Raw genomic sequence first — 21,648 nt, 5'->3', positions numbered from 1 at the left:
TTCTCATAATGTTTAACATCCTGCGTCTGTCTCCCTTTCTACAATAGGAGTGGGAAACAGCTGAAATTAGCCCTTCATTCTGTTTGGTTCTAACGCATTAGGGGGCTGTAAAATCTCCAGGTACTTTCCTCTCAGCTGGGTTTATAGCATCATCTGATTAGAAAGGAAAAGTCACTTGCTTTTTGTGGAAGGTTCTGGCCACCAGATTTTCACCGCATAGCAGATACGCACCCCCCAGCTTCAGAGTAGAGATGATAATTCTTTGGGGGGAAAAAATGAGATATTGCACGAGATACCTGAATTTAAAGAAGCTGATAGAACTAAATTTTTAATGGCAGTGAAATTCACACAACAAAATTAACCATTTTAAACCGAACAGTTAATTCAGTGGTGATTCACACATTCACAACGTTGTGCAGCTTTCACCTCTCTCCAGTTCCAAAGCATTTTCACCACCCAAAAAGAAAACCCCATACCAGCTAAGCAGAGGCTCCCCACCTCCCCCAGCCCTGGCAACCATTGATCCGCTCTCTATCTCTAGGACTTCCCAATTCTGGATATTTCATATAAATGCAATCATAGAACATGTGTCCTTTTGTGTCTAGAGTGATGTTTTTGAGATGGATCACATGGGAACACATATCAGTACTTCATTCCTTTAGACTTAATTTTAAAATCATTATGTGGCCACCAGCAGCTCGGCAGCTTTGTAAAAAACGGGCCAGCCATGCTGTTCCGTAGAAGGCTTCTGAAAAAGAGGAAAGTTGGGCAGTACAGAGGAAGCAGTTTCTTCTCATCCTTGGTCTCTCTGGGTCCACCCTTCTGTCTCTCTCCCTTTCTGTTTCTCTTTCTGTCTCTCTCTGTCTCTCTGTCTCTCTCTCTGACTCTCCCCCTTCTCTCTCCTCTCTCTCTCACCATAGATTCTGGAGGAGCCCATTTGGGAGCGGGAGCTTGCTTTTAACTGAAATTAAATTGGGAGACTGGGGGGCAAATGGAAGATCCTTCGGGGTAAAGTTGTGCTGCTGTACATTTCTTCACTCTGCCCAGAGTTTTGTCAGGTCAAGGACCTGCCATATACCAGGAAACCAGAGGCCAGCCAGTACATTGTCTCCCACTTGGGGAGACCTGTCACCCAGCCATAAGTACCGCCCTCGGCTCCGCCACTTGTAAATGTTTCCTGTGGCATGACCCTGCCCGTTCTCACCACCTGCAGCCTCTTTGCTCCCCAGCTTCCCACACTGCTGCCCACTGGTCTGCCTAGTTCTGTCCCACGGACTGCTGGATTCCCCCAGTTAGCTGACCCCCCTGGTTCCTCCCCATGGCGGGTCCAAATCACGGTGGGCAGAAAGATGATAACCTCTGCCCATGCTGAGCCAGAGAGTCCAGAAGGAAAGGGAAGGCTGCTCTGAGTCTGGTCATCCCTTCAGGATCCCAGCTCCTTGGCCCACAAGCTAACCTTCAGGACCAAGATCAGGGAGCAGCTTAGACTGGCCATCGTCCATCACAACCCTCTCCAGCATCCTCCCAACTCGGGCTTTGCTCACTTGGTCTTTCTCTGAAACATCACCTCTCCCCTCCCTGCTGTGGATGGTGGGGACGTGAGGAAACCACAAGAACCCAGATGGGGAGGCAAGAGTGTGCACTGGGAGAATAGGAGACTCAGAGAGGGGAACTGAAATCATAGGGAGGGAAGCAGTGGAGGAGAAATAGCTTCATACTATGTCAGACTCTTTTTCATGGGCAAGAGGGAGCTATTGAAGGTTGTAAGCGTAGGACTCTTTGGATCAGAATTATAGGACACCTGAAATGTACAATATTATATGTCACTATACTTGCAATTTCAAAAACAAAGAAAAATAGATCAGATCTGTGGTTACTGGAGGTGGGGCTGGTGGGGGAAGGGTAATTGGGAGAAAGTGGTCAAAACGTACAAATTTCCAGTTATAAGATAAACAGGTAGTAAACAAGAGGGCTGGAATTACAATGTGATGACTGTAGTGATATATTTAGAAGTTAAGAGAGTAGAGCCTAAGAGTTATCATCATAAGGAATGATTTTCTCTTTTTGTAGCTGTATGAGATGGTGGGTGTTAACTAAATGGCAGTGATCATTTCACAATAGATGTAAATCAAACTGTTTTGTTGTACACCTTAAACCCATACAGTGCTGGGTGCCAATTATATCCCAATAAAACAGGAGAAGAAAGGGGCGCCTGGGTGGCGCAGTCGGTTAAGCGTCCGACTTCAGCCAGGTCACGATCTCGCGGTCCGTGGGTTCGAGCCCCGCCGCGTCGGGCTCTGGGCTGATGGCTCGGAGCCTGGAGCCTGTTTCCGATTCTGTGTCTCCCTCTCTCTCTGCCCCTCCCCTGTTCATGCTCTGTCTCTCTCTGTCCCAAAAATAAATAAAAAAAACGTTGAAAAAAAATTAAAAAAAAAAAACAGGAGAAGAATTATTTATAGGAAGACTGATGTGGCAGCAGGGTATGAAGTCAGCTGTCACCTAGATTCTTACAAAGACGTCCTTACTGGTCTTCCTGACCACGGAAGCCCATCCGTCTCTTCTTAAAATTTGTTTTTTTTTTTTTTCAACGTTTATTTATTTTTGGGACAGAGAGAGACAGAGCATGAACAGGGGAGGGGCAGAGAGAGAGGGAGACAAGAATCGGAAACAGGCTCCAGGCTCTGAGCCATCAGCCCAGAGCCCGACGCGGGGCTCGAACTCACGGACCGCGAGATCGTGACCTGGCTGAAGTCGGACGCTTAACCGACTGCACTACCCAGGCGCCCCTAAAATTTGTTTTTTAATGTTTATTTGTTTTTGATAGACAGAGAGAGACAGAGTTGAGCGGGGAAGGGGCGGAGAGAGAGGGAGACACAGAATCCGAAGCAGGCTCCAGGCTCTGAGCTGTCAGCACAGAGCCCGACGCGGGGCTCAAACTTACAGACCTTGAGATCATGACCTGAGCCGAAGTTGGACACTCAACCCACTGAGCCACCCAGGCGCCCCCATCCGTCTCTTCTTAATACTGCAGCTGGAATGGGGCTCTTAAAGCCTAAATCTGATGAGTGTCACTCGCTGAGCTCATCCCAGTGGATTCCCGTGTCAGCACTCCATCTGACTCACCATTACCCATCACTTCATCTCCCATGTCCCCCACTTGCTAGGAACCAGCAATACTGGCTTCCTTGCTACTCCTCAGATGTGCCAGGTTTTTGCATGTGCTCTGCCCTCTCTCTGAAGTGCCCCTCCCCCCAGGCATCCACGTGACTTACACACTGACCTCCTTCAGACTTTGACCCAAATGCCATCTTCTTTCAAGGCTTCAACTGACCACCTGTCTGTGTCCCGATAGGATAGGATATTCAGTAACTGAGTCATGGGTCGCCTGACCATCACAGTGACTCAAAGATCCAGGCTGATGAGACAATGATCTCACGTGGTGCAGGTGGCCAGCCCAGGGGGTAAAGGGAGCGACTGAGCTCTAGAAAAGTCTCAGGCCAGCAATAAAATCCTTGGTCTGGAAGTCCTGCATGCCACACTCATTGTCAACTCATTGTCCAACTACCCATAAAGAGTCCCAGGAAATATAGTACTACGACGTACCTAGAAGGGCGAATGGGCAGTATTTGGCTAACGGCAGTAATGACCGCACTATTTGCCACCCACCCCGACATTCCTCTTCTTCTTACCTGCATTATTTTTCTTCACATCATTTGTTACTATCTCATATGTTTGTGCATTTAACAGCGTTATGGAGGGGTAGGTTGCATAGGATAAAATTCACCCATTCTAAGTATACAATTCAATGATTTTTAGTCTATTTGTAGAGTTGTACAATCATCACCATGACCGAATTTTGGGACATCTTTGTCACCCAAAAAAGTTCCCTTGGGCACATTTGCAAATAATCCTTACTCCTGCCCCAGCCCAAGGGAACCATTGCTCTGCCTTTTGTCTTTATAAATTTGCCTTTTTGAGACACTTTATGGAAATGGAATTCTATATTATGTGGTCTTCTGCATGAGGATTCCTTCACTTAGCATAAGGTTTTTGAGGTTCATTCATGTTCTTGTGTGTATCAGTGGTTTGTTCCTTCTTAGCTGAACGATACTCTGATTGTGTGGATGTACATTATTCGATTTATTGTTTGATGGCCTAGTGTAATGGCCTGTCCTGAAGAAAGTTCCATGTTACTTGAAAATAACGTACATTCCGCACCCATTGTAAAGGGTGTCCTATACATGGCAATGAGGTCACATGGGTCGATCATGTCATTCCAGCCTTCAGTCTCATTGCTGATGTCGTGTCTAGTTGTTCTCTCAGTTATTGAGACTGGGATATGGAGATCTCCAGCTCTTGTTATTCAACTGTCTGCCGTCAGTGTTTGCCTCATGTATTTTGAGGCTCTCTCAAGCATGTATATATTTATAATTGTTACAGCTGCCTTGTGGCCTTGGTTGGACAACCAGTCCATCTCTGCACCTGTCTCTCCTTGCTCCTCACCCCTCACACTCACTCACGGTCAGGAGGAAAGGCAGGTATGTTAGTTTGCTCTAGCTGCCATAACAAAGTACCACAGGCTGAGTGGCTTAAACAACAGAAACTTATTTTCTCATCATTATGTACACTAGAAATCTAAGATGAAGGTGTTGGCGAGGTTAGTTCCTTCTGAGGCTTCTCTCCTTAGCTTGCAGATGTCTGTCTCTGTCCTAATTTCTTCTAACCAGTTATGTTGGATTAGAACCCAATCTAATGACTTCATTTCAACTTAAACCCCTCCTTAAAGATCCTATCTCCAAATACAGTCACATTCTGAGGTGCTAGGGGTTAGGAATTCAGTATATGAACTTGGGGTGGGGAGGGTGGATACAGTTTATCCCATAATATCAGGAAAGAGCCCTCTTGTTGTCCTGGGCTGCAAGCTGGCAACCCTGAGGCCTCTGTGCCCCAGGAACAAGGAGGCTGGAGAGAGAGGCTGGGCAAAACCCCTGGCGAACGTCTAGACAGAAGCTTTGCCAGACACACTGCCCGCTGGGGAGCCAAGCGGAAGCCCACACTTACCCACCCCCAGCAGCAGAACCAAGTAGGGGCTGAGTCAGAGGCTTTCCTTAGGGAGCCATTTTCTTCAGATGATTTCTGTTTCTGCACATCTGGGAGAAGTGATCTGACCCTGAGAATGATTGCAAACTAGCAAACCGCAGAGAGGGCTCTCGGCCTTTCTGCACTCTGCAGCTCCTTCTCCCCTCCAGTCTCCTTTAATGCTGCCCAGCTTTGTGGAGGCAGAGCAGCGCCCCCTGTTGGCCAGTTAAGGAAGCTGAGGCTCAGGAAGTTCCTTGACTTCCAAAGGCACACAGCCAGTGAATGGCAGAGGCTGGACTCAACCCAGACCTGAGCTGGCCCGTCTCTAGTGTTCATTCATAGCTGCACCTCTACCTTTAGGGACATTGACCACACCGTTGGCCACAGCCATCAGATCCCCTGCCTGAATTTGGAATGTGCCCATCCAGCTCTCTGCACTGGGTTAGTGGTGCAAACTGGCTTCTCTCAACATGTTAGATGGCTGGCTGTACTGCTTGCCAGATAGACCCTGGACGCAAGGATAGGAGAAAGCTGCATCCTGGTGACCCGGGAGGAAGGGGAAGATGAACATGGCTTTGACTTTCCCATGGCTTTGACTTTCAGAGAGCTGCCCTAAATGCCAACTCACAGTCAGGGCATCCTGAAACCAGCTTTGCCCAGTGTTCAGTTAACAAATGGTCTTTCCTCCTCTACCCATATCTCTGCTCCCTCCTCCTTTTAGCCCCATGTCATGATCCAGTTCCGGCTAACTTACCAGTACACAGGGAAAATCAACCCTCCCACCTTGCTACTGACATCATTTTCCCAATTTGGAAAAGATAAGGCTGGTCCTTAGAGAAAGCCAGGCATGGATGTAGATCCTAGGTCCACCACTTACTCTGTGAGCTTATTCAGGTTATATGATCTCTTCATTTGGGTAGGGGAGATCATGGTAGGCCATATCACAGAACTGTGATCCTTTATAAGGATCCTTTATAAGGATTACACACCTAATAAAATAAATAAGTACTTAAATAAATACATAAATACATAATACATACATAACAGATTTCAAAGAAGGGCACATGGTAATTCCTGAAAGAATAAGAATTCCTGTCCAGACAAACCATTGGATTCTGTTGTTAATCTCTGGCTCTGAGCTGTTGCCTTTGGTAATTTTTTGAAAAGAAGCAGAATGACCAGCTTGTGCCTGATGGAGACTCTGTGTAGGGGCACAAGGACCCCATACTTGGAGTCAGGCACCCCCATTTTATTTCTCCAGCATTCAGGGAATGCAAATCCAATACCAGTCAACTGAGGATCCCAGAGAAAGTCAGACTGTCATAGAGATGAAAGCTCGCTGGGGCCATTAAAGGTGACAAGTCTGGGAAGTTCACTCACGGGATCTCTAATGAAGGGTTGGTAGTTCATTTGGCCACTCAGCACTCAATCATTGTGCCAGGCACTGTTCTAGGCACTGGGGATACAGCTGGTAACAAAACAGATAAAAATGCCCACTTCCTGGAGCTCATTCATCACTTGTTATAATCTAATGGAGGGATCTAGAGGAAGCTGCTCTTCGAAGTCTTCCATGTGGACCAAGGGACTCTGGGAGGTGAATCAGGATCTTCTAGAGACAGGAAGGTAGGAGGTACAGTAGGAGTTGTTTGTGAAAAAGAATAGTCATTCTGCAGCAGCTATGAAGTTTGACATGGGAAGAGCGTAGAAATTGTCACTCCCACCCATACAACAAGGAAGACTATAAATGGACTTATAATCAATGATTTTTCTTAGACCCGTCAGAAAATTCAAGTCACAGGGCAAACCACCACCTCAAATCTAAAGACGTAGGCAATTTGCAAAATAACAGCCAAGATCAGTCTACCTGACACAGAAGCCACTAGAATCATAATCTGGTATGAACACTTAAATGCTAAATTTGACTAACTTCTGGAGGCTGAGTGTGGATTCGCTTGAGAGTGAGAAACTCCTGGAAGCCCAGAATTAGCAGGGAGGGGGAGAGGAGAACACTTTCATGGGTTTTGCCTCCAGGAACTGCACCAGAGTCTCAAGATGAAGAATCAAGAAAAATTCCTGTATGTTTTGGACAGGGGAAAGGGAAAAGTAACCACTTGGCAATATGACTAGAATGTTACCCATAAGAAAGTCCTGCCCTCCAAGTAAAACATCTCACCAGAGCCACAGCGGCCTAGTGGAAGGACTCCAACTAGTCCTTCCAACTCCAACTTCCTCTAGAAGTTTGTTTGCCAACTCCAGCTTCCTCTAGACTTCCCTCTCACCGGCGGGGGAGGGGAAGAGTGGCCTATTTAATAGTTCTGAGGGTCATAGCCCAGGGACTCAGGCCCACAAAAAGACTGATGATTAGACAAGATTATAAAATGCTTCTCCTCCTCACACCTTCCCAACACATCAGCAGGGCTCAAGTATAGCCACGTGTCGCAACTGAAAGAGCCGTAAGACACAGGATCTATTTAGGAAGGAGTTCTTAGGGAAACCTAAAGACAGTAGAGAAGAAAAGAAAATAAGGAAGCTAGAAAAATGGAAGCCTCTGGCACCTAAAGATATGATAAACGTTAATCACAGCACAGCGCCCGGCCAAGTTAACATAAAACCTCAAACTAAGATCTATTTACTTCAGTTTCTGTTGCTCAATACATTAGGTATGGCTTCCAACCAAAAATTACAAAGCATGCTTAAAAAGTAAGAAAAAAAAAAGCCTAAAGAGATAAACTAAATAAATAAATAAATAATAAATAAATAAGTATTAGATGGTTGCATATGTAAGGAGCTTGGAAGTCTCACCACTCTGTCCTAAGACCAGGTACCAGCTAAACATTGAAAAATCAGCAACTCTTCTCGGATCCATAAGAGAAGGGAGGACACAGGGCAAACCACTACCTCCAAGATTGGGGACAGACAGGCAAGCACAGGGAGTCACCACTTACTACAGCAGGGATTCACATGTAATAGGAAGCTGCCCTGGGAACCAGGGCCAGCGAAGCAAAACCTGCAGTGTAACTGATGAATTGCTGGAGGTTCGGTGTGGAAAACTGAGAGTTAAGAGCTCCAGGGGAAACCCAATCATTAGGAGAGTCCCACAGTATCTTGAGATTTACCACCAAGAGTTTGACCAGGTTCCCACAGTAAATGTCAGCAGGAGGAGAGGAAAAGGAACCATTTTTGAAATACACCAGAGTGCTCTGTTCTTTTTGTTTTTTTTAAGTTTATTTGTTTATTTTGAGAGAGAACACAAGTGGGGGAGGAACCGAGAGAGAGGGAAAGAGAGAGAGAATCCCAAGCAGGCTCCGTGCCATCAGTGCAGGGTCCAATATGGGGCTCGAACTCACAAACTGTGAGATCATAACCTGACCCGAAACCAAGAGTCAGACACTCAACCCACTGAGCCCACCCAGGTGCCCCAGGAGAGTGCTCTGTTCTTAACAAGGCCTGACCTCAGAAGAAACTAGTCAATCAGAGCCCAAACCGATGGGGTGTTATTAGAGCCTAACTGACCAAGAGAAAGTAAATACCCAGCCCCAGGCAGCTCTAGCCAAGTATCAGAATCAGACTCAGCCATGGCAGAGATTTTGGAATTGTCAGGAAGGGGATTTGGGGGAGCCTGGGTGACTCAGTTGCTAAGCGTCCGGCTTCAGCTCAGGTCACGATCTCACAGTTCATGGATTCGAGCCCTGCATCGGGCTCTGTGCTGACAGCTCAGCGCCTGGAGCCTGCTTCAGATTCTGGGTCTCCCTCTTTCTCTCTGCCCCTCCCCCTCTCATGCTCTGTGTCTCTCTCTGTCTCTCTCAAAAATAAATAAACATTAAAAAATAAATAAATAAAAAGTAAGGCGGGGGATGTAAAATAACTCCAATGAGTATGTTAAGGACTTTATGACTATACCATGAGTTATGTCCAGTGGCTCTGAGGCAGGGACCAGCATGGAGGAAGTTCACTGGGCCAAGGCTGTGGGGGAGTCAGCAAGCAGGACCGAGCTGAGGGGGAGGCTGGATTGTGACATAAGTACAACAGGGCGTCGGTCAGCTGCCCACTCAGCTGAGGCTCGGGTGGACCTCAAGCTCTGTGCTCACTTGGGGCGAGAAGGCCAGGCCTTCATACCCACACTGAGCAGCCATCAGAGGCGGCTGCCCCCAGGAAGGGAGGTACCTTAGGTAGGCAGTGAGGAAATCTCCACCACAGGGAGAGGCTGAGGGCTGCCTATCAGTCCTCGGGGCGTCTGGGTTGTGTAGCAGAACCCACTACAGGCCATCTCTAGATTCCCACTGGTATAAACTAGGCCGTGAATGCACTTTTCTCTACAAGGTGACGAATTTGAAGGATACACCCCCAGAGGCCGATGTGCTGGGTCAGGGCCGTGCGGTGTACTCTTCCCTGAGTCCGGTCATTGGGCCACAGCTGCCTCTGGAGGGTGGCATTCCTCTCTCCACTCAGACTCCCCGGGGTTGATGGATGGCAACGCGAGCTCTGTCCCTCCCCTGTGAGACATATGACTGTTGTCCCCACCTCTTACCTGTACCAAAGAAAGTAACTCCAGGGGGCTGCATGGAGAATGAGGAGGGGTTGAAGCCCATTCTGTGATGAATTCCTGTTGGTTATGAATATGCTTTAACTGATATTACTGAGTCCGTGATTTGATGACTTCCGGAAGTCTTTATCCTTCCAGTTTGCTAACAGGGGTCACCATGAGGAATCAGAGGCCTTGAAAGCAGATTTCTGGGCCTCTCTGTGGTTTGGAGACCCCAGGGGTGGAAGGTGGAGCCAACAGAATAAGCAGTCAGCTCCATCACATAGGTACCATCTGGCAAGACTCCTGTGCCTAGTCCTTGGCCCTAGAAAGGGACAGAGCCACCTGGTGTTAGATACCTCAGCAGGTTGGGGTTGAGATAGCAGCTTAGCCCCCGCTCGCTGGTGGCCTTGAACACATATTTACCACCTCCGGGCCTTTCTTTCCTCCTAAAACAGGAATTAAAACATCTTTGGAGGGTAATATGTGTGAACCATAATATCAGGGCTTGGTGCATGGTACGTGCTCAGCAAATGGTAACTGGGGACGGCGTCGCCTTGCTGTCAGGGCTGGCTCTGAGACTGTATGAGTGCATGGCTGGGACACGTATGTGTGCATGTATGAGTGCATTGAGGGCCATCCTGAACAGAGTAGTCAGGCCAGATTCACATGCCCACTGCAAGCAGGAGAAATGGGCCTCATGTCAGTCCCCGGCTGCCTCATCTGGTCATTGCCCCTTTCTTTGAATCATAGAGTACTGTGTTCAAGCCTTTGCCTTGGGATTGATGCTCCAGGCAACACACAGTATAGGGCCAGGGCCCTGAGGCTAGACAGTACCTTTCTGCAAATGACAGACATGTCCTTCTCCCAGGCTGGGCCAGCCCCAGGCCCAGACCGTAGAGCATGCCCTGAATGAAGCCTCCTGCACCTCTTAAGCCTTGTACACTGTCAGCAGAGCCCAAATGCCCAGGCCCGCCAGGGGGTTCTTACACTGTATGTGCAGAATTACAGATTTGGGATCTTGTAAGTCCCTTGGGATATTGGCAGAGATTGATATCCAAAATTGAAAATGTGGGGAGAGGAGAAAAATGCCATGGACACAGACCTGAGATGCTCCCCACTGCCCTGCCCTGGGATAGACCAGAGCCCCTGCCCTATGTCTGGTTCTTTGCCCTCTCCCAAACCCTGTCCTGGGCATAGGCCCAGGAGAGAATGTGACAGGCCCTGGCCTTGAGGGTTCACATCTAGAGGAAGGAAAACGGCCTTGGATATCTGTCTTACCCTCTCTGATTCTCTGACACCAACTGGGTATCAAAACAATTCAATTCAATTCAATTCAATTCAACTCAACTCAATTCTGATACTAGCTGCCCAGAATTAGCACAGATCCCGCAGGCTAAGGACTCAGTCCCACAAAACTGCCCCCACTTCAGACACTAGTTGCAAATGGCTTGTCCAGGCACTTCTGTCCAGCTTGACTATGAATTCAGGGATTCACATGAGCCCCTTCTCAGTTTTGATGATTACTCAAATGGCTCAGAGAACTCACGAAAATACTTGGCTTACTGTTACTGGTTTGTTGTAAAAGGTACAATTGAGGGGCAGCCCAACGGGAAGAGATGCATAGCCAAGGTATGGGGTGAAGGTGGGGGACACCCGGAGCAACCATGTCCTCTCCGGGTGTGCCACCATCCCAACATCTCCAAGCCAGAAGCTCTGTGAACTTTGTCATTGGCGGGGGGGGGGGGGGGGGGGGGGGGTGCAGATTTCATGGAGGTTTTATGACATAGACACAATTGACCAAATCATTGGCCACTGGTGACTGAGATCAACTTTGAACACTTCCCAGCAGCTACCATTTATTGAAAATGTACTCAATGTTGGGGCGCCTGGGTGGCTCAGTCGGTTAAGCGTCCAACTTCCGCTCAGGTCATGATCTCACGGTTCATGGGTTTGAGACTCAGGTCAGGGTCTATGCTGACAGCTCAGAGCCTAGAACCTGCTTCAGATTCTATGGCTCCCTCTCTCTCTGCCCCTCCCCTGCTCACTCTCTGTCTCTCCCTGTCTCTCAATAATAAATAAACGTTTAAAAAGTTAAAAAAAAAAAAACAGAAAATGTACTCAATGTTAAGCTTCATCTGTTTCTTCCCAAGTCTTCATAATAGCACTGAGGGCTGCTCATCCCAAGGAGGATCATCCCAAGGAGGATCCCAAGGAGGATCCGTTCATCCCAAGGAGGATCTGAGAGGCTAAGACTTGGTGGGTGAGAGTAGGTTTGTCAGGATTCAAACCCAGCCTGTTTCTCACCAACACCCTGTCAGGACTCCTGGGCTGGAATCAAGGCATAAGAAGTTCAGAACCAAGCAGACCTAGTTGGACAGTCTGTGTTAGAACTGGGTGCAATTTGGGGGCAGGAGGGGTTAGCTGTTGCGGTATAACAAACAGTAAAACTCAGTAGCTTCGAAGAGTAAGCAATTATTCTTGCTGATGGGTCAAGCTCTCCTGGCCTTCACAGTCTTCTGTGCTCAGGGGATGGGGAGTCCATGGTGGGGGTGCTGGTTAAGGATGGCCTCGCTCACTTTTGTGGTGGTTGCTGGCTATCCGCTAGGGAAAAATCTGGGGTGATGGAGCCACGTGTCTCTCACGGATACAGAGAGGGCTGAGGAATTTGGGAGATTTTTGCAATCAATCTACCACAGGAGGGACACGGCTGCTTCTAAGTATTGGATGCTCATTTTCCTGGGTCTCTCCTGAGGCTAGATTTCCTAGAGGTAAGCCAAGCATTTGGGGAAGCACTTTCTGTTTTAGGTGACATGCTGTGCATGTATAAATCCTCTCCTTTGCTAGGACCCTGGGTGGCTGAGTGCGGTTAGGTGTAGAGCAGAGACTACCTCCTGGGAGCCTTGAAGCTGAGGCACAACGAGAGCTTCTCTCCCCTGTCTGGCCTGAGCCAGAAGGAAGGCCCAGCAAAGCCTTCCTGGGTGAGTGCACCATCTGGCCTAATTCCTGCTAAAATCAGCCATCTTTAAGCCGAAGGAAAGTTAGGAAAGCACTTCACAGTGGAAATGCAAAATAACAGCACCGGAAGGAATGGCCCTTAACTTGAGCATATTGCAAATAGCAAGTGCGTATTTCTGAAGCCATTTGATGCACTGCAACGTGCCCTGGTGGCAGTGTTGAGTTATGATGAGGATGTAAGTCCCAGAGACAGATGGACCTGGACTTCGATCTCAGCCCCACCCAGACTCCCTGCATGACCTCCGTTAGGCCACAGCCCAGCCCTCAGCTCCACCAAAGTTCACGCTGGCAGACCCTGCTCCACCGTGTGAGCTCATAAATGTGATTTGATCATAACATGTTCATCCCTGCTGTGAAGGGGTGAGTCATGGAAAAGGGGCTCGTTCGCAGGACTTCCTCTGTGTCGTCTAACTTCCCCACAGCCCTGTTGTCCCTGTTTTACATACGAGGGAGCTGAGGCTCAGCGAACACAAGCCACTGATCCCAGTTCCCAGAGCTACCCATTGGCATGGCGATGAATTTGCACTCAGGTCTCCTGGACCTAAAGTCTAAGTAATTTCCATGACCCCGAAGGCCTCCCTGGACTGACTCCTTCTAAAAGACCTCTGGTGACCAGATACCAGAAGAGCATGACGGTCACAAAACATCATGTGCTTTGTGTGGATATTTCTCCTACACTTCTCTCAACACAATGGCTCAGGTGTGATTACCTGAGAATCAACCTTATTTATTTTTTTAATTTTGTTGTTTATTTTTTTACATCCAAATTACCTCCAAGTTTACATCCAAATTAGTTCGAATCAACCTTATTTACAGAGAAGCAACATTTTTTTTGTGAGTTTTTGATGTTTATTTATTTATTTATTTTGAGAGAGAGAGAGGAAGCACAAGCAGGGAAGGACAGAGAGAGAGGGAGAGAGAGAATCCCAGGCAGGCTCTGCACTGTCAGTGAACCCTGAGATCATGACCTGAGCTGAAATCAAGAGTCAGACACTTAACCAACTGAGCCACCAGGCGCCCCGGGAAGCAACATTGTTATTAGGAGCCAGGCCTCCCATTAGGGTTAGAATGCTGTAGAATCCTTTCACCCTGACCAAACTGCTCAACGTGCTTCTCTTTTGGCAACATGAGAACTTAATCTTTCTTGGAGTTGGCTCAAAATGGCTACCTTTTTGTTGACCCAACATGTTCTCTCAGATCTGAAAGATGCCATCGAAGTTATCTAGTCCAATTCCTGCATTTTCCACAAGAGAAAGGTTATCTGTAGAGGGAAAAGACCTCAACTGCATGGGACTCAGAACATTGGGATAGGGCCTCAAGTTCAGAGACCAGGTACTTAACATCAAAGTTTTCCTGGGTTGTCCAAAGAGATGCGCATAAATGCTCTTATTCAATCCTCTCGACAGTCCTGGCTGGTATTCATGTCCCCATTTTGAAGAAGAGGAAACAAAGGCATGGAGAGATTAACTCATCTGTCCAGGGCCACACCCCTCACCAGTGGCCAACCTGGCACCGGAAGGCAAGTGTGACTGCAGAGGCTGATTCAAGAAGAACAACCAGAAATACACATGCCTACCCCAAATTAGGGAAATTCATTTCACACCGAGAATACACTCCAACCACTAGTCATTTCAGGAAGTGGTATTTTGTGATTGACTTGACTTCCTCTTAAGAAATGTGAGAGCAACCAGGTTCCTTTTTTCGGGATGTGCCTTCCAAAACATTCTTGCTGTGGCAGTTTCTGTGTTAACCCAGGCTCCCCCTCCCCCTGGAGACTGGACCGGGGCTCCTCTGAACCAGGAACTTGGTGATGAGACCAGATTCCTTTAGCAGCAGGGCCACTCTTTTGCTCCAAAGAGTTCTCAAGTGATAGAGGTGTCCCCTGACCCAGACAACAAGGGGCCTGGTGGGCTGTCTGTTGTTCAGTCCACTTTAATGTGTTTGGGGCAAAAGTGATACACCCCTCTCTCCACAACCAATCCCAACCTTCAACCAAGGTTCTGTTGCAGATTTGCCCTAGATGGCTCAATCGTTCATTCGATAAATAGTTATTAAGGTCTCTAGAGACACAAAGTTAGACAAGGGATGATGTGGTTTCTGGAAGAACCCAGAAGGAAAGTTAAGACATGCTCACAGAGCTAATCAAAACTGCTACCATGCTGCCTTCCCTCACATTGCTACACAGAGGCAGATGCCAGGCTGTTCTGGCAGAGCTCTGGGTGACCAGTTGGGGGAGATGGAGAGCAGCAAACACTCGTAAGGCCCCTTGGTCCATGGCCCAGATGGTCCATGGCAGGCCGTTTGAAGGCAGGAGGGGAAGGCAGAGATCATAGTAGGAGGACCAGGCAGAACCAGGAAGTCCCCAGAGGTGTCCAGGCTAGGTCCACAGGCCTGTGATCCCTGATGGGGCCCACAGGAGCACATTTTGCAAGTAACTACCTCAGGACCGGGGGCTTTTGCTCTTAGAAAGGGGGCTGATATGTTATCGAGCAGAGTCAGTATATTCTGAGTAAACATTGTGCATGAGGAAGGGGCAGAGAGACGTGCCACACATTGGTGGTGACGAGCCTACCCCCAAGTCAGCACAGATCTCCACGTTGGGCAGCAACGGATGGTGGCAGAGGAGTGGGGCTCCTGGACAGCAGGGCTCGAGTATTTTCCGGGGCAGTCACAACATGTGGCTTCATGACGGTGAGCACACATGTGTGTGAGGGGGAACCTGTGGGCGTACGCCAGTCTGCACATACACATGCACACGTGGGCGGGAAGTGTGAGACTGTGTCTGAACCTCAGCGTGATCGTGTGCTTGGGACAGAATGTGTGTGTGTGAGTGTGGGTGTGAGGCGTGTACGTAAGAGTGTGAGTGTGTATCATGAGTGTGCATGCGTGTATATGAGTTTATCATGTGTTTGCACGTGCATGTATGTGAGTATAACATGCACACACATGAGTGTAGGCATGTGTGCAAGTGTGTGTGTGTGTGTGTGTGTGTGTGTAAGTATATGCATGTGTGTGCATGTGAGCGTTTGTGCGTGTGAGCAGGTATGAGGACTGGCAGTTTCATATGTCTGCCTTCCCCTCTCACTAGATTATAGTCTCCTAAAAGCTGTAGCCCTGCTTCTCCAGTTACCTGTGTAATAACTGGCATACAGGAGGCCACACACCTACATTTTGTGGGGGGTCAAATATGTACCGAGCGTATGCTACCTGCTTTAAATCCTGATCTCATTTAATCTCCACCGCCACCCTGGGAGGTGGCAGTTGCTGCCCCCATTTCGCAGCCGAGGTGACTGAGGTACCGAGAGATGAAATGGCTTATTCAGTCCACTCAGCCAGAGCGTGGTGGGGCCAGATTTTGATCCCAAAACCCAGGCTCTGTCTGTTCAACCACATCACCTCCCATCACCCAGCAAACAGAAACCAAGAAAGAAAAAAAAGCTGATCGGGTGATAGAAGCTCATCGGAACACTGGGTCCGCAGAGGGTGGATGGGGGCCATGAGCCCTCGGCACTGGTATTCGGTGTGTGCCGAGCTGTAGCGGTTGCACGCTGTTCGCCACGGGCATGGCGAGTGTACCCGCCATCTCACTTCCTCTGAAATCACCTCCCCCACTCCTCTCCCTGTTGTATTTACATCAAGAGACTGCCTGATGAGCAACACAGAGCTGTAAACAGAGAAGCCACATTTGGAAAAGCTTGAAATTCTTGACCAAAACACAAGACTCACAGAGAGGTCAAAGTAAACGACAAGCTAGCGAGCAAACTCTTTTAATGGTCAGTGCAAGTAAGCGTTACCTGCGTGGGTAAGAACGTAAACTTCATTACAGCTATTCCTGAGGTTATGTAATATTGCAGGAATATCCGTTACCTCCCGGTATGAGGATACAGCTCTCTGGGCCAAAATGTTGGGAAAGAATGAGCCAGGAATGCTTCTTCACAGAGTTTATTGGGTTGTCAGTGCACAGCTGGTTCTTGCGCATCATGACACAGAGTCGGATGCTTATACACACTCTGGTAACGTGTCCTTATATAGCGTTTGGCAGTTTGCAAAGAGCTCCCACATACGCAGCCTTCCTACCTTAGTATTGCCCGTTTGCAATGGTAAAAAAAGAAATTAACATCTCCATTTGATGGAAGAAGGAACAGGTACAGAAAAGGTAAGGGACTCGCTCAGAGTAATTCAGATCAAGGCTGGTGGAGCCAGGAGTCAGACTCAGTTCTCTTGCTCTTCATCCTCTTGACTCCCTGCTGTGAGGGCTGTTTTCACCTGGCCACAGCAATCATTTCCATTTTACTTCATTTGGAGCCTTAAACATCTCTTGCCTAGATCATTTCAATCCTCCTGCTCAATTCTTAGCCTCCAGTACTCGCAAGAGAGCCACCATGCACCGGCTGGGAGCCATGCTTTGGGATGAGCTGGCCTCTCGGGTGGGAAGATGGATGAACCCAGAAGCTGTGGGTAGAGACAAGGAGTGTTGCTTCCCCCACAGAGGTAGGGGACAAAGTGGTTAGGGTACAAAGTAGGGAGCCCCCCCTCTACCCGTCAACAAAGACATTTAGGACTAACTTTAACGTTGAAGTCAACATCCATGACGAGGCACCTCCCTGTGCTATGACCAAAATAACCACTGTGCTGGGGCTTGATGCCCAGGTTACATGTTTGGAGTATTCTGGGTGCCTTGCAATTCCATATAAATTTTAGAATCAGCTTGTCAATCTCTACAAAAGAGTCATCTGGGATTGTGTCAAATCTGTAGACCATTTTGGGGAGTATTGCCATCTTAATGTTAAATCTTACAACTAGTGAACATATGATTTTTTCCATTTATTTAGATCTTTTCAGCTAAATTCTTCTCAATGGTGTCTTCTAGTTTTCTGACAATAAGTGTTGCACTTGTCATACTGGATTTATCCCTGTATATTTTGTTCTATTTGATGCTATTGTGAATGGAATCATTTTCTTTTATGAGTTCATTTTCAGATTGTTCATAGCGAGTGTGTAAAAATACAATTAATTTTTGTATGTTGACCCTGTTACCCTTCAATCTTGCCGATCTCATTTATTAATTCTAATCGTTTTTTAGTAAATTCCGTAAAATTTTCTGTGTGCACGATCATGTCATCTGTGAACAGAGAGAGTTTCACTTCTTCTTTCCTAATCTGGATGCTTTTCTTTCTTTTTCTTCCCTAACTGCCTTGACTAGAATCTCCAGCACACTGTGGGCTAGAAGCAGTGAGAGCAGATATCCTTTTAAATCTATTGAGACTTGTTATGTGGTCTAGCATTTGGTCTGTCCTGGAAGGTGTTCCATGTGCACTTGAGAAGAATGTGTATTCTGCTGTTCTTGGGCAAAGTATTCTATAAACGTCTGTTAGGTCTAGGTGGTTTGCAGTGTTGTTCAAGTCCTCAGTCCTGTGTTCCTCATTGCTGTTCTATCCATGACTGTAAGTGGGATATTAAAGTTTGCAACTACTATTTTTGCACTATTTCTCTCATGAGTTTATTTTTGCTTCCTGAACTTTGGTGTTCTATTGTTAGGTGAATATATGTTTACAATTGTTACATCTTCTTGATTTATAGGCTCTTTTATTAATATATATTGACCTTCTTTCTCCCTTGTCATAATTTTTGTCTTAAAGTATATTTTGTCTGAATTTAGTACTCCACTCCAGCTCTCCTTTGGTTACTGTTTGTGCAGGATATCTTCTTCAATCCTTTTCCTTTAAACCTATATGTGTCTTTGAATCTAAAGGACAATAGCCCCTCCTTACCTGTGGTTTCAGTTTCCCCAGGGTCAGTTACCTGCGGTCAACCGTGATCTGGAAGATGATCTTCCTTCTGATATATCATTAGAAGGACAATAGTCGCCAAACCTTATGTCACATTGCCTATGTCATTCACCTCATTCCATCTCATTACAAAGGTATTTTATCATCTCACACCATCACAAGAAGAAAGGTAAATACAGTCTAACAGGATATTTTAAGAGAGAGAGAGAGAGACCACCTTCATATAACTTTCATTATAGTATGTTGTTATAATTGTTTTATTTGATTATTAGTTGTTGTTACTCTCTTATTGTGCCTACTTTATCATAGGTATGTATGTATAGGAGAAAACATAGTACATATAGGGTTTGGTACTATGTAGTTACAGGCATCCACTGGGGGTCTTGGAGCATATCCCCCATGGATAAAGAGGGCTACTATAAGTCTCTTTAGACAGCATATGGTTGATGTCTTTTTAATCCATCCTTTCACTTCAGACTTTTAATTGGAGAGCTTAACCCATTTATATTTAATGTTATCGCTGATAAAGAAGGATTCACTTTTGCTACTTTGCTACTTTTTTCTGTGTCACATATCTTCTTTGTGCCTCAAATCTTTAATTACTGACTTCTTTTGTGTTAAATAGATATTTTCTGACATACTCTTTTAATTCCCTTGTTGTTTCTCTTACTATGTATTTTTGGGTTATTTTATTAGAGGCTGCATTGGGGATTACATCTTAATTTATGACAATCTGGTTTGATTTAATACCAACTTAATATCAACAGTATTATCAAAGTATCAAAAGTATTCAAAAGTATATCAAAAGTATTCAAAAATATATCAAAAGTATTATCAAAGTATCAAAAACTTTTCTTAGATATCTCTATTCCCACACGTGTACTTATGTGCGTGTTACACCTTCATACACTGTGTGCTTTATACACTGTGTGCTCATCAACATGAATTTATCATTATTGTTTTATGCAGTTATCTTTTAAATCAGATAAGAAAAAAAGAGAAATCACAAAGAAAAATACATCAGTCCTATCTTAAATATTTACCTATATATTTTACTGGTGTTCTTTACTTCTTGACGTGGATTTGAGTTACTGTCTAGGGTCCTTTCGTTTCAGCCTGAAGGAATCCCCACAACGTTTCTTGTAGGGCAGGTCTGCTGACAGTTAGCTGTCTCAGCTTTGTTTATTTGGGAATGTGTTCATCACTCCTTCATTTTGGAAGAATAATTTCATCAGATATTGAACTCTTGGTTGACAGAGGTTTTGTTTTGTTTTGTTTCTCCCCAGCACTGCAGTTAAATATATCACCCACTTCAGGTTGAAGTAAGGTAGCGTGTGTGTACCAGATACTCAACAAAGGGTACACCCAGACAGGAGCTGGATTTTGAAACAGATAAGGGTGAAAAAAGTCTAGAAAGAAGTATGTCTTGGAATGGGGAGACCCCATCCAGCTGTGCCTTCTGGGTGAGCTGAGATTACTGTCAGTCGTAACCCACAAGAGCCTCACCCAGGACACATGACGACAGGCTGCAGAAGACTGCAGCCATGGTTTGGAAGGACAGTCTGTGGTTTCCAGGCCGAGACATGCGATGATTAGCATGGTGGCATAATTGGGGAAATAAGGAAGGAAATACCGTCTGCGAGGGAACGGATACAGAGGAGATGCACCATCTGTGCTGAGTCAGGAAGATTAGGAAGTGAGAGAGGAGAGGAAGGTGGAAACATGGGCTGAGAGGCATGACATGGGCATCAGCTAGAATTCTGTGAGTTGCAGGTCACTGAAAGGCAACCGAAACCAGCTAAAGCCAGAAGAGGGAATTTATCAGAAGTATATTGGAGATTTATTTACAGAATCTTTTGGGAGCTGGAGAACTAGGTTCGCAAAATGGACAAGAAAGATTCGGGGGCTCCAAAGGGCCTAGAAGCACGAGGATTATCTTCTTGCGGGACAGTGTAAGCAAGACACCCCTGCAGGATATCTCCGCCATACTGGAAGGCACCATTGTCGCAGCAGGACATTGTCACTGCCGCTAGGACTGGGAAGTCCATTCTAACCATCTCTCAGACTTTTTTGTGATACTCAAGATTAGATCAAAAACCAGGCAGGGGCATCTAATGGGCTGAGCCTAGGTCACCTGGCCACATCTGTCTGCCTGCAGGGACACAGCAGATCCGTTCCTTACAGCTTCCAAAGAGGGAGATGGCGGGAGATTCCCCCATGATAGGAAGGGGCTAGATGTTTTGCAGCCTCAAAACAAGTTCCATTCCATCATTACAAATGAGGGGAAGAAAAGGTATAATTTTGAGAGCAGGGGAGTCTTGGGTAATTTTGTCAACTTGGAGAAAAGAGCCAGTGAGGGAAAGAGGGATTAAAGATGCAAAAGGAAGGCAAATGTCTAGAAGAGCAGATGAAGGTTCTGTGCCAAGGGGAGGGGTTGGGTTGCCCAGAGGAGAGGAGCAGGGGGCAGGGATTGTTGTGCAGGGGAGAGCCCTGACCTTGGGGAGAGGTGTGAGTTGAGGGAGAAGGCATCTGGGAAATTTCCATTCTTTCCCTCTGTCCCAAGCCCTGACTTTCCACAACAAGCAGGTGTTTTCACAAGGGAGAAGACTTGTTTTCCAATAATGTGAAACTGACCAAAGTGGTGAGTCACCATTTTCTAAAATCTGACTCTTTGGAGAGGGGAAAGCATTTCAGACCTGCTTCCTTGAGGGACCCAAGTGAGGACAGTTTTTGCCATTTGGGCTTGGGCAGGCTGATGCTTGGGTAGGCAGTTGTCCTGCCACTGGGTGCCCCTCCCACCCCACTGCTTCAGGGGAAGGGTGTGACAGCTCTTTGGAACGTCAGTATACCATATTTCCAGGACTCAGTATACCATATTTCCAGGACTATTGAGGTCACAATTCTTTTTTCCTCTCAGCCTCTGCCATAAGCAAGAGGCCAGCACAGGATACTGCCTGGCCCAAGGTATCAGACCTGTGGGATGGGGTCCTTCCTGCCCTGCCTGTAGTGCCCTGGGGGGAAACCACATACTCAGAGCAAAGCTGTCCCACTGTTAGTTCCACATACTCTCTAACAGAAGCTTCCCCTTCTAAGATACCCGCAATGAGACTTAGCAGCTCAATAAAATCTCTGTCTGAAAGCTTCCCAATTAAATGGGGAGCCCAGAAGACAGTTGGCCAAGTAAAGATTCTTAAGTGAGTAGTATTTGTCTGAACCCAACATTTACAGGGGCTTAAAAAT

General features: G+C 46.8%; 1 protein-coding gene across 4 annotated transcripts in view; it reads left to right on the top strand.

Annotated features, from left to right (window-relative positions):
* Window positions 1–21,648, top strand: part of ARHGAP22 (Rho GTPase activating protein 22) — a 176,917-nt gene that overhangs the window by 5,004 nt on the left and 150,265 nt on the right. The window lies entirely within an intron of this gene.

The sequence above is a fragment of the Prionailurus viverrinus genome, chromosome D2 (genome assembly GCF_022837055.1).
Source record: "Prionailurus viverrinus isolate Anna chromosome D2, UM_Priviv_1.0, whole genome shotgun sequence".
Taxonomy (NCBI): Eukaryota; Metazoa; Chordata; class Mammalia; order Carnivora; family Felidae; genus Prionailurus; species Prionailurus viverrinus.
Note: the sequence above shows the minus strand (reverse complement) of the source record. Positions and strands in the feature narration are given on the sequence as shown.